At 39.1% G+C, this 13470-nt stretch overlaps 1 protein-coding gene across 1 annotated transcript in view; it reads left to right on the top strand.

Annotated features, from left to right (window-relative positions):
* SPPL3 (signal peptide peptidase like 3) overlaps positions 1 to 13470 on the top strand; it is a 141970-nt gene that overhangs the window by 94386 nt on the left and 34114 nt on the right. The window lies entirely within an intron of this gene.

Raw genomic sequence — 13470 nt, 5'->3', positions numbered from 1 at the left:
CTTACAAAGACCAAGGAAACCAAAGTAAAACTGTACCCAGGATGCTAATAAAGTTCTTAATCTTTGTCCGGGCACAGTGCCGTATGCCTGTAATCCCAGCACTTTGGGAGGCTGAGACAGGAGGATTGCTTGAGCCCAGGAGTTCAAGACTAGCCTGGGCAACATAGTAAGACCCCGTCTCTACAAAAAATATTTTTTAAAGAAATTAGCCAGGCATGGTGGTAGTGCCTGTGGTCCCAGCTACTCAGGAGGCTGAGGCAGAAAAAGGATCACTTAAGCCCAGGAGATTGAGGATACGATAAGCTATGATCACACTGCTGCACTCCAGCCTGGGCAACAGAGCCAGACTATGTCTCAAAAAAAAAAAAAAAAAAAATCTATGTTGTCCTAAAATGCTTGTAAGTAAGTAGATTATGTCCTTATGGAAATTTACATCATGTTTTTCTTAATCCAAAGGCTTGACATCCAAGGTTGAGCTATACAAAATTGCTGATGGTTGACTATTAATATTTTGGCCCACAGAAACAATTTCATATGGTTCATCTTGCTATTAATAGGCTTGTGTGTTGTAGCATTACCAGGTATTCTCTCTGATAACCTTGGAGATGCTGAGACTAGATCCTGCTGAGGTTCTCATCTCAGCAGGCAGCCATAGGAATAGGAGGGAAAATATAGACACTAGACACACACTCCCTTTTTCCGCTATTCTCAGTCGAGAGGAACTTTAATGGTTGTATAACTCAAATAGTTTAGTGGCTGATGAACCTACCAAAAAATGCTGCTTGAGGAATTATAAGTTGAGAACTTGAAGTAATAGGGATAAGTGAAATACCCAGGCATAAAGATTTTGAACTATGCAGTGTTATATCTGAATTTTAATGGCCATTTTGTAAAATCACAGACTTGCAGTCTTTACCTCAGTACTGAGTAGAACAAGTAAAATATTATGGGTAATTTCAGTATACACCGATAAAAGTTTTTTTTTTTTTTTTTTTTTGAGACGGAGTCTCGTTCTGTCGCCCAGACTGGAGTGCAGTGGCATGATCTCGGCTCACTGCAAGCTCCACCTCCCGGGTCCACGCCATTCTCCTGCCTTGGCCTCCCGAATAGCTGGGACTACAGGTGCCCGCAACCATGCCCGGCTAATTTTTTGTATTTTTAGTAGAGATGGGGTTTCACCGTGTTAGCCAGGACGGTCTCGATCTCCTCACCTTGTGATCCACTCGCCTTGGCCTCCCAAAGTGCTGGGATTACAGGCGTGAGCCACTGCGCCCGGCCAAAAGTTTTAATCACTGAGATGTCTACTGAGAACTCCAGATTCATAACCACTCTCAGAAGTATTAATCAAAGCAGAGGAACTTAGAACCTTATCAGTGTAATCTTGATATTTTTCATCTCTACCCTGTGGACAAGATTTGATTTTTTTCCCTTTGAGTATATAATGCATTAATATTTCAAAGGACTTTGCAATTAAACACAGAAGAAGCCATTTTTAGACTCACAACCCTAATACTACTTTCAGTAGTGCACACCACCTTCCATTTGGCATATGTGTATATACTGTATACATTTTCATAGTTGAAATCATTTATATTCTGATTCTTTGCACCATACAAATATTTTCTACAAATTATCTTCATATTGTTTTAGTAATTTGACATTTCTTTGTGTTACTCATCTTATTCCACTCTTGTTGGACAAGTGGGCTGTTACAGTGATGATAGCTTTATGGAGTATTTGCTTTTATTGAATTATATCACCAGGATAAATATCCAGAAGTGGAAATACTTCGACAGAGAGTATGAAATGGCTCTTACTACATATTACTGTATTGTTTTTCTGAAGGGCTATATCATTTTAGGATTGAGCAAGTTTTAAACCAAATTTTATGTAATAAGTGTATCATAGAATTATATAGATGGAAAGGATTTCTCTGGTGAACCTCCCTGTTTACAAATGAGGAAACTGGCCAGGCATGGTCCCTCACACCTGTAATCCCAGCACTTTGGCAGGCTGAAGCAGGCAGGTGCCCTGAGCCCAGGAGTTCAAGACCAGGCTGGGCAACATGGTGAGACCCCGTCTACCAAATATGCAAAAATTAGGGGGCATGGCGGCCCCACCCGGGAGGCTGGGAGGAATGTTTGAGCCCAGGAGGCAGAGGTTGCAGTGAGCAGTGATCATACCACTGCACTCCAGCCTGGGTATCAGAGTGAGACCCTGGTTCAAAAAAACAAAAAACAAAAAAAAAAAGAAAAAGAAACTAAGAAACTGAAGCCCAAAATGAAAATGTTGATGTAACTTGACAAAGATTACACAACCAGTTGGTAACAAAGTCTAGATTGAAACAGTTTTCAGGACCTCCAGCTCAGAACCTTTTATCTTTTATACTTTAATAAGGCATTTCTGCAAAAAGTAAATCATGATGCCTTTAATTACACATTTAAATTGAACTCACTGAATAAGTTGGTGTTTTTTCCTCTTCTGTTTTATGGAAGAGATTTATGTAATTTTGTCTTTAAATGTTTGATAGGATTCACCAGTGAAGCCATCTAAAGCTGGGCTTCTCTTTGTGGGAAGATATTTTTGGTTTTTGTTTTTTTCCTGCTGAGTTCACCACCTTTCCCTTTTTCTTTTTCTTTCTTTCTTTTTTTTTTTTTCTGAGTCGGAGTTTCGCTCTTGTTACCCAGGCTGGAGTGCAGTGGCGCAATCTCTGCTCACTGCAACCTCCGCCTCCCAGGTTCAAGCGATCCCCTGCCTCAGCCTCCCAAGTAGTTGGAATTACAGGCATGTGCCACCATGCCCGGCTGATTTTTATATTTTTAGTAGAGATGGTGTTTCTCCATATTGGTCAGGCTGGTCTCGAGCTCCTGACCTCGTGATCTGCCCGCCTCAGCCTCCGAAAGTGCTGGGATTACAGGCATGAGCCACCGAGCCCAGCTTCCCGTTTTCTTTGTAATCGTTAGGGGCTTTTTATTATGGTAAAATATATATAACATAAAATGTACCATTTAAACCACTTTTTAGTGTACCCTTCGGTGACAGGTAAGGGCTTTCTGAAACACATTGTCTTTTTATTATAGCCATTCTAGTAGTAAGGTGTGAAGTGGTATCTCATAGGGGTTTCGGTTGTATTTCCCTGATATTAGGATGTTGAAAAGTTGATGAGCATCTTTTCCTGTGCTTATTAACCATCTGTTTATCTTCTTTGGTGAAATGTCTAGTCAAAAATTCTCTCTCAGTCATATGATTTGCAACTATAAATTTTTCCCAGTCTCTGGCTTGCCTTCTCATTTTCTTAATAGTATCTCTTGGAATATAAACATTTTTATTTTGTTAAAGCCACTTTACCAATTTCACATTTTATGGATCATGCTTTTGATGATGTGCCAAAAGCATGATCCATAAAATGTGAAACTGGTAAATTGGTACGTGGGTACAAGGATTTTCTCCGTTTTCTTTCTTTCTTTCTTCTTTTTTTTTTTTTTTTAAATGGAGTCTCACTCTGTCGCCCAGGCTGGAGTGCAGTGGTGTGATCTCAGCTCGCTGCAAGCTCCGTCTCCCGGGTTCATGCCATTCTCCTGCCTCAGCCTCCCAAGTAGCTGGAACTAGGCACCCGTCACCATGCCCAGCTAATTTTTTGTATTTTTTAGAAGAGACGGGGTTTCACCCTGTTAGCCAGGATGGTCTCAGTCTCCTGACCTCGTGATCCACCCCCCTCAGCCTCCCAAAATACTGGGATTACAGGCATGAGCCACTGCGCCCGGCTCTCCTACATTTTCTTTAAGAAGTTTTATAGTTTTGCTTCTTACATTTAAAATTATGATTCATTTTGAGTTAATTTTTATGTATGGCATGAGGTACAAATTTAATTTCATCTTTATAAATGTGGTTATCCACTTGTCCCAGTACCATTTGTTGAAAAGACTATACTTACCCATCGAATTACCTTGGCACCATTGTCAAAAATGCATTGCTGACATGGTGGCATGCACCTGTAATTCCAGCGACTCTGGAGCTAAGGTGGGAGGATCACCTGAGCCCCAGGTGTTTGGGGTTACAGTGAACTATGATCGCGCCACTGCACTCAAGCCAGGGTGACATATCAAGACCCTGTCTCTTAAAAAAAAAAAATCAACCATAAAAGTAAAGATAGTTATTAGGTCTGGTCTGTATGTCTCTTCTTATGCCAGTGCCAATGTCTTGATTGTTGTCGCGTTTAAAGTAAGTGTTGTTCTTTTACAAGTTTGTCTGGCTACTCTGGATCCTTTGCATTTCCATATAAATTTTAGGTTCAGCTGGTCAGTTTCTACCAAAAAAAAAAAAAAAAAAAGCCTGCAGGGATTTCAATAGGCATTGTGAATCTATAGATCAGTTTGAGGAAAATTGCTATTTTAATGATGTTCACTTCCAATCCATGGATGTGGAATGTGTCTCTATTTATTTAGATATTCTTTAATTTAGATATTTTAGATATTCTTTAATTTCTATTAATAGTGTTTGGTAATTTTCAGTGTGCAAGGCTTGCACTATTTTGTTAAATTTATTCCTAAGTATTTTTTTACCTTTTGGTGTTATTTTTGATGAATTTTTTTTTTCATTTTGGATTATTCATTGCTAAGTATATAGAACTACAATTGATTTTTGTGTATTGACCTCAAATACTGTAGCTTTGCTGAACTCATTTATTAGTGCTGGTAGTTTTTTGTCTATGATTCCTTAGAATTTTCTGCACATAGGATGATGTGGTCTGCAAATAAAGGCAGTTTTGCTGCTGCTTTCAATTCTGAAAGACTTTGTCTTTTTCCCTTTTTCTCCCTTATTGTACAGTGTCGAATAGAAGTGCCAAAGGCACACATCCATCCTTGCCCTGTTCCTAATCCTTCAGGGAAAGCATTTCCCATTAAGTATGTAGTTAGTTGTACATTTTTCATAAATGTCCTTTATCAGGTTGAAGAAATTTCTCATTTCTAGTTTGTGGAGAGTTTTATCATGAATGGGTATTGGATTTCATCATGTGTTTTTATGCTTCTATTGAGATGATCCTGTGGTTTTTGTCCATTCAGTTTATATAGTATATTTTAACAGCTTTATTGAGATATAAATACCATAAAGTTGGGTCACTTAAAGTATACAATTCAGTGGGTTTTAGTTTATTTACAAAATTGTTCAGCCATCACTGTAATCCAATTTTAGCACATTATCATCCCAAAAGAAAATTTGTACCAGTTAGCAGTCATTCCCATTCCTCTTTCCCTACCCACCAGCCCTAGGCAACCATGAATCTACCTTTTATCTCTATAGATTTGCCTATTCTGGACCTCTCGTATAAGTGGCGTCATACAGTATATGACCTTTTGTTACTGGCTTCTTTCACTTAGCATGTTTTTGAAGTTTATCCGTGTTGTAGCATGTTATCAGTATTTCATTTCTTTTTATTGCTGAATAATACTCTCTCTTGTTTTTCCATTCATTGGTTCATAGACGTTTAGGTTGTTTCCCTTTTTTGGCTTTTATGAATAATGTTACTGTGAACATTTGTGTACAAGTTTCTGTGTGGACATAACATATTTATTGCCCTCAAGCAGATACCTAGTAGCAGAATTGCTGGGTCTAATGGTAACTCTTAGTCTTAACATTTTAAGAAATGCTTCTGTTTTCCAAGGCAGCTATGCTGTTGTACATTCCCACTAGCAATGTATGAGGGTTCCAATTTCTCCACTTCTTCACCAACACTTGTTATTGTCTATCTTTATGATTATAGCTATTCTACTGTTCTGGTGGGTATGAAGTGGCATCTCATAATTTTGGTTTGCATTTTCTTAATGCCTACTGATGTTCAGCATCTTTTCATGTGCCCATTTGCCACCTATGTCTCTTCTTTTGTTGTCTTTTCAACTCTTCTGTCCATTTTTAAATTGGGTTTTCTTTTTCTTGTTGAATTTTGAGAGTTCTTTATTGTGAAAATGGGTTTTTTTTATAAGTGCCTCTGGGTTTGTCTTTTCACTTTCTGTATGCTTATAATTGTTATCTATTTCTTGACTTTTATAAAATGTTCCTCTTTATCTCTAGTAACAGTTTCTGTCTTAACATCATTCAAAAAAGGCTATTTAGATTTTCTTGAGTTCGTTTTTGGTCATTTGTTTTATAACTCGAGAGTAACTAGTTCCTTTTTTATAAAGGCAAGCACCTACCAATGTTTTCTTAGGTAATGAGGGCAGTTGATTTACTTATACCCAGACCTACTCTAGGAAGACAACATCAGGTTAGTAAGCCTGCAAAGATACTGCGTTCTTTAATAAGAACTATACTTGATATGATTGTGATGCCCTTCATTCTAAGTGCATATAATTGTAGTTAGGCCAGGGTTCACCAGAACACGTGTCACTATGGTTCACAATTGTCATGATGTTCTAATTGTGTGTAATATGTTTATTATCTTTTGAGCTACCCTTTTTGTCATTCCATAACTCGTCCTACTTGAAGAAAACATCATACACAGAAGCCTGAACTTGTTAGATGACGTAGGGAATCATTTTGTCCATTGCAGCATATGTAGACAAGTTTTTTTATACAGTTAAGAATTTCATCAATTCACTATTAAATGTTCAATTTATAAAACCACTGTAAGTTTTCTAGGAACACATATTTAACTTAACCTAAGTTTAACCATGTAGTGTTTACCTTGAACCAGTGAGTCCCTGCTTCATTGTACTCACTTTCAGTAGTAGGATTGTCAAAAAATACTTTCTTTTTAAAATTTTTTATAAATTAAAATTTTATTATTTTTTCTTTTTTTCACTCCTTTCTGGAGCTGAGAAAATGATATTCTTAAAATGTTAAGGTTAAAAATTCCAATTTGCTTTTCTCCTCCAGTATTCACAGTGGCCTCAGGTATCAGAATGCAAATGGATGAACGAGTATAACTTTCAATAAACTGATATGCTCTCCCCTCCATTTCGCTTCCTGCAATTGTTTATTTGTGCACTGCACTGCCCGATTTCAGAGCATGTACTAACTTTTGCAAGTTACTTCAAGGAAAGTTAAAATGGGGCCAAAGTAAAAGTAAAAGTATGAGTGGAGACAAAATAGAGGCAAGAAAGAAATGTAAAAATGTATACCATAATGCCAGCACCCCTGTTACTAGTGGTTCACAAGGACCACCATAAGCTTTGTAGCAGCCAGCTTTAAAAAGAAAGAATGTAAAACTCTTTCAGCTTCCTTCAATCAAAAGAACCCAGTTGTTCAGGTGAATTGCAACTGTTCTTGACCTTAAGATCAGACAGACTTTTATCCTAAACGACCTTCATAAAGAGGATATAACGTTAAGTTTCATTCATCTCACAGTAGGCATTCAAATAAATGTTTGTTGAATGAATTATAGTACCTTCAATGTAAGTTGGTGGCATTACATGAAAATGTGTTTCAGCAAAAGCAGCTTTGCCAAAATTGAAGGTGCACAGTGGGCAACAGGATGTTGTGGTTTAGATAACCATCTTACTGCTAAGTGTGGTCTAAGGTTATATTTTGGAATATCTGGAGAAGTGAATAGGCTGTTAATTCTTAAACTGGTTATTCTTGAATGTTGATCTGTTAATAAATATTGATAGCAGACCAGGCACGGTGGCTCACGCCTGTAATCCCAGCACGTTCGGAGGCCAAGGTGGGAGGATCACGTGAGGTCAGGAGTTCCAAGACCAGCCTGGCCAACATGGCAAAACTCCGTCTCTACTCAAAATACCAAAATTAGCCAGGCGTGTTGATGCATGCCTGTAATCCCAGCTACTCAGGAGGCTGAGGCAGGAGAATCACTTGAACTGGGAGGCAGAGATTGCAGTGAGCCGAGATTGCGCCACCGCACTCCAGCCTGGGCCACAAACTGAGTGAGACTCCATCTCAAAAAGAAAAAAATATACAGACACACACACACACACACCCACACACATAAAAGCAGCAGCCCAGAAATGTATTCTGTTGCCAGCTAAATACAGACCTAGCTGTCTTAACAGCACTCATGGTGCATTCGTATTTTTATCAGAACCAAGGAACCTAATAAGACCTAAATATAAGCCTATGTTTCCCGTTGTCCTGAGGCAGGCAGTGGAAGTTCCTAAAGGCAGGCCTAGAATCTTCCTCAGAAAATCCTTTTTAATCCGCTCTAGGACATAAAGAAATGAGTAGTTGATTTCCTAAAGTTCTGTTCCTTGCAACTGAATTAATTCTAGCCTGAAACAAATTTAAGGCAAATATAATCAGATCTCTACCTCAGCCACACTAAAATCTTATTAAGGTACTCACAGAATATTAATCTACTTCTTGATGTAGTATCTGTAATAAACTTCATGTGAAATGTACATCAAAGTGACCAAAACACCAAACTGGAATTTACACTTACACCCAATTTAAAGTTGAAGAATGTTGATGAGTTGTCATTCTGACACTAATTAGCTGACAGGGTCAGTGGCTATCTGGACCTCACCCAGTTCAAGGCTAAACCATATCATTCACCTATAAAGGCTGCTGGTCTTAATATTTCTCGTAGTAAGACAGCTTCTGTGCAGCTCATCTAAAAATGATACCAGATCAAGTTTACTTGGGGAGAAATACTCTGTAGGTTTTTTTGTTTTTATGAGAAAAAAGCAGTATGTACTGATGTGGAAAGATGTAGCACGTCAAGCAGTGAGCCCATTACTTGGTGTAACAGGGCCAAGGGAAAACTTCCTCTGTGCCCTCTGAATCCTCACTGAAAAATCCACTGACAAATAGCAGATTAATAGAAAAGGCATACAGATTTGTTAATGTGCACAAAAGTCTTACAGAATATAAGATCTCAAAAAAAAAAAAAATGGCCAGATGGCTGATGCTTTTATTACACCTTGAGGTTACAGAAAGAATGAGGGCTTGGAGTGTGGCGAGACAGGTTATGGTGGTAAATCAGGTTATGGTGGTGAGACAGGTTATGGGAGAGAGAGAAGAGGAGGCCCAGCTAGCACAGGTGGTCCTGTCATGTAGATGAAACCTCACAGGTCACAGTTCTGAGAGAGAATAGATGGAATATGTTTCTTTCTGACCTTCTAAGGTGTGAGACTCTCAATTAATCTTTCCCATGTCTGGACAAGGTAGGGCCTCAGGGAAATGCCTCCACCTCATCAATGCATATTTTCTCTACAGATGCAAATCTGTCCCACACAGCTTCTCTCAGCTATTCTTGTATTTCCAGCCCTTCTGAAAGCCATCTGAAATATGTCAAAGAAGTATATTTTTGGGTGAAATATTTTTGTTTCCTTCATAATTTTGCCAAGGCAGCAGGCATAAGCTGGGATTTGTGGTCACCCCACTCATGGAGTTTTTCTATGAATCAAAAGAAACCTTGCCTGTAAAGCACCTAACACAGTGCCTGACAGTATGAGCTCAATCAGGCTTAACTATTATCATCACTTTAACCCTCTGGACGTTCTCAGCTGCTGAGTCAGAGACTGTTTCTTCCTGCCCATATTCATAGTCTGTCTTTCTTAGTGTGGGTTCTATGTAAGTATCAATAATTGGACATTTGTTTACCTCCTACACCTTGACCCGTAACTACTTCCTGTTCAGTCATAGTTGATGAAAAGACAAAAAAATAGCATATAATATGCTATAATTTAGATGGATTTTTTTTCTGTGATGGTAAATGGTTGTCTGTGATGAAAAAGCTATAGCTCAAGTCCTTCTGTTGATCATTTAAACATTGATTTCTTTCTCTTGTTTTGTTTTTTGTTTTTTTTTTGAGACAGAGTTTCGTTCTTTTGCCCAGGCTGGAGTGAAGTGGTGTGATCTCAGCTCACTGCAACCTCCACCTCCCAGGTTCAAGCAGTTTTCTTGCCTCAGCCCCCTGAGTAGCTGGGATTACAGGTGTGCGCCACCAGGCCCAGCTAACTTTTGTATTTTTAGTAGAGTTGGGGTTTCACCATGTTGTCCAGGCTGGTCTCAAACTTCTAACCTCAGGTGATCCACCAGCCTCAGCCTCCTAAAGTGCCAGGATTACAGGCATGAACCACCACACCTGACCTAAACATTGATTTCAGTACCTAGACTTGCAAATAGCCAGGATACAATTTGGATGGAATGTATATTTGTAACATTATATTAACATCATATTATATGTTACTGTATAATAACAAGATTGTGAAGGCAGGTCAAGATGGAAGAGAATGAAGAGTAGTCTTCTGTGAAGATGCAGCAAAGTGTTCTAGGTCCAACCTAGCAATCCGATATCTATGCACTTAATAAATTACCAAATAAGCTAAGTTAAAGGCCTACAATTGAAAATAGTCCTGGATAACTTTGGAGGCAGAGTCTTTTGCAAAGGCTTTATTTAAACAGCTTAAGTTTGCTGTCAGCTGTGCAGTGTGAGTAACTTTACCAGACCCCAGTCATAGTGGCATGAGATCTGCTAAGCCCAGGCCCTTTAATCTTGTTTTATAAAGCTGGAAGATGTGAATCTTCCCAGCTTGAGCTAATAGGTAAGGCCCTACTAACTCGTTTTGCCCCATTTCTGTTTTGTGCAGTAGTGATCCATGGTCTGCTTCTAACAGCCAAACAAGGCTTGATTTTAGCTAAGCTTATTTGAGGCAGCAAGAAATTCAAGGTCTTTTAATTACACAGAGAACTAAGAAGAATGCTTGCCCTCCTTACCACTCCTCCACCCTCCCCCACCATCTGATAATACCTCATTCCTGCCTAAGGCTTTCCTGTCCCTGCTGCAGTTCTTGTCAGTTAGATGCTAAGAAAATGGACCAGCTAAAACTGGTTTGAAGTTGACCACTACTTTCTGCTACAGAAGGTCCCCAGCTTACCAATGGTTTGACTTAATGATGGTTCAACTTAAGATTTTTCATGTAACAAACCTGCACATTGTGCACATGTACCCTAAAACTTAAAGTATAATAATAAAAAAAGAAAAAAAAGGAAAAAAAATAAAAATAAAAGATTTTTCCACTTCATGATGGTACAAAGGCAGTATGATTTCAGTAGAAACCATACTTCAAGTACTCATACAACCATTCTGTTTTTCACTCTCAGTACAGTATTCAGTAAGTTACTTGAAATATTCAGCACTTTATTACAAAACAGGCCTTTGTGTTAGATGATTTTGCCCAACTGTAGGCTAATGTACGTGTTCTGAGCACGTTTAAGGTAGGCTGGGCTAAACTATGATGTTCAGTAGGTTAGATGTATGAATATTAAATGCATTTTGAACTTGAGATTTTTCCGCTTACCTGGGCTTATTGGGATATAACTCCATTGTAAGTCAAAGGGGGAAATCTCGCCTTAAAACATCCAGGATGGAGTTATAAATAGTTCTCAACTAATAACAAATTGAAATTGAGTTATATAACCCTTCATCCTGTCCCGCGGGGGGTTCTCAGCACCTATTCTCACTAACCCAGTCTCTTGGGAGAGGCTCCATAGCAGCTGTGCCTATGGTTAAACCAAAGAGATGACTGGCAACCTTCCAATCCAGAATAGCGATATAATGCCAACAGAAAAAGTAAGAGAAGCTGGCAATCTGTATAGCCCCAAGGGTAGAGATGTAGATAAAAATTCCTGCAAATTTAACCTGCTGTCACCAGATTCTGAGAAGCAGAATATAACAAATGTAGTTATTGTTATTCCATTCATAAGCGAATTTGAAAAACTCAATTTAAATTAATACGTATCTTTCCAAAATATGCCCACAGGGAAGGAGCAGTCTTCATGTTCCATTGACTCCATCATGTTCCATTGACTCCAGAGACGTTCCCATTAAATGCATCACCAACCCTAGAGTTTAGGTCCCTGCATATTGTTAGCTCTGCTGTGCGAAAACATGAATTAAAGCTTAAAAGATCATAGAAGTGAAACCATGTACTAGAAACTACCACAGGTGCGTTGGCAGGGGAAATATATGCAAAATATTACATCTAGTTTGTTGTGGAACTAATTAAAATTGATAGGAAAAAGTTTTTCAGGAGCCACTTGCCATAGCTATTCCTCTAAGGGTGACTGAGGTATGAGCAGTAAGTGTACGTTTTAATCTCTGCTAATGTGTCATCTTCTGATGGCTGGAGAACTATGTCTCAAATACTATATATGAATCTTCTAAAATCCAAGGCTTTTTTAAAATAAAAAATCCCCCAGGAAAGCCAACACATCAGACACCTGACCATATTTCAGAAGAGGAGTCTTAACCATGTTTCGGGGAGTCCCCCACATCTAAAAGTCATTGTGTTTTGGTTCTGCTGGGGAACTGTCACCCACTGGGGCTGCCCTCCAGTGGAACAATTTGCCAAACAGTTGGTTGGCCAGATTTATATGAGAACAGGGTGACATGTAACTAACCAGTCTCTACTTCATAGATTATCCTACCCAGACCTCCCATTCTAATTGAGGCTTCCTTGGTACCAGTAACAGAGACGGGAGTTTTAGTGAATGAAAGTACAGGAAACAAGAGTGGCAGCTAGAGTCAGGCTGTTAGTAGAGGGGCAAGTCTTTCAAATCCAGTAAGAAATTTTGAGTCATAGAGGTGGGAAACTACAAAGTTAAGATCATTATCAGTGTGACCTGAGCCCAGTAATTTGGTTACGTTTCTTCCAGGAAGGATTACGACCTACCTGTTCTTTATAGGATAGGATCCTCTGCTTTCCTAAAGAAAGGGATAAAATTCATCGATGTTTCGGTACCCCGAGGGACATGAACAAGAAATTTTAAAAGGCCTTTTCCTTCACTTAAAAATCTGCCCAGTTCAGGACCTATTTAAAAGAACTACCTGGAGCCACTTGTACTTCCAGCCAAGATAGAGAAACAGAGACTGAATTACCATCCCACATGAAACAACTTTAAAAACAATAAAAAACATGTAAACCCTCATAACACAGCAGTTTTCAAGATATTTTTCATCAGACTAAAGGACAGTATTCCCGAGAGTTGAGGAATAGTTTTCCCGTCATACTTATTTTCCCGTCAAACTGTCTTAAGATTGTTTCCACTCATGGTGCAGAGAAAAAGATTTCTTAAGTTGAAGAGATGGAGCTGAGAGTCCAAAGAGACGGCTAGAGGCAGCTAGAGTTAATAGAACAGAGTACAAAAGAGAGCTGCAAAATGAAAAAACCCAGAGATCTACACAGAATCCTTGAACTTTCATCCCAGTTTTTTTGTTTGTTGTTTTTTGTTTGTTTTGAGTTGGAGTCTCACTGTGTCGCCCAGGCTGGAGTGCAGTGGCACAATCTCGGCTCACTGCAACCTCCGCCTCCCAGGTTCAAGAAATTCTCCTGCCTCAGCCTCCCAGGTAGCTGGGATTACAGGCACCCACCACCACACCTGGCTAATTTTTGTATTTTTAGTAGAGACAGGGTTTCACCATGTTGGCCAGGCTGGTCTCAAACTCCTGACCTCGTGATTCGCCCACCTCAGCCTCTCAAAGTGCTGAGATTACGGGCATGAACCACCGCACCC

This window comes from Nomascus leucogenys, chromosome 10 (genome assembly GCF_006542625.1).
Source record: "Nomascus leucogenys isolate Asia chromosome 10, Asia_NLE_v1, whole genome shotgun sequence".
Taxonomy (NCBI): Eukaryota; Metazoa; Chordata; class Mammalia; order Primates; family Hylobatidae; genus Nomascus; species Nomascus leucogenys.
The sequence above is the reverse complement of the archived record's forward strand: the minus strand, read 5'-3'. Positions and strand labels throughout refer to the sequence as shown.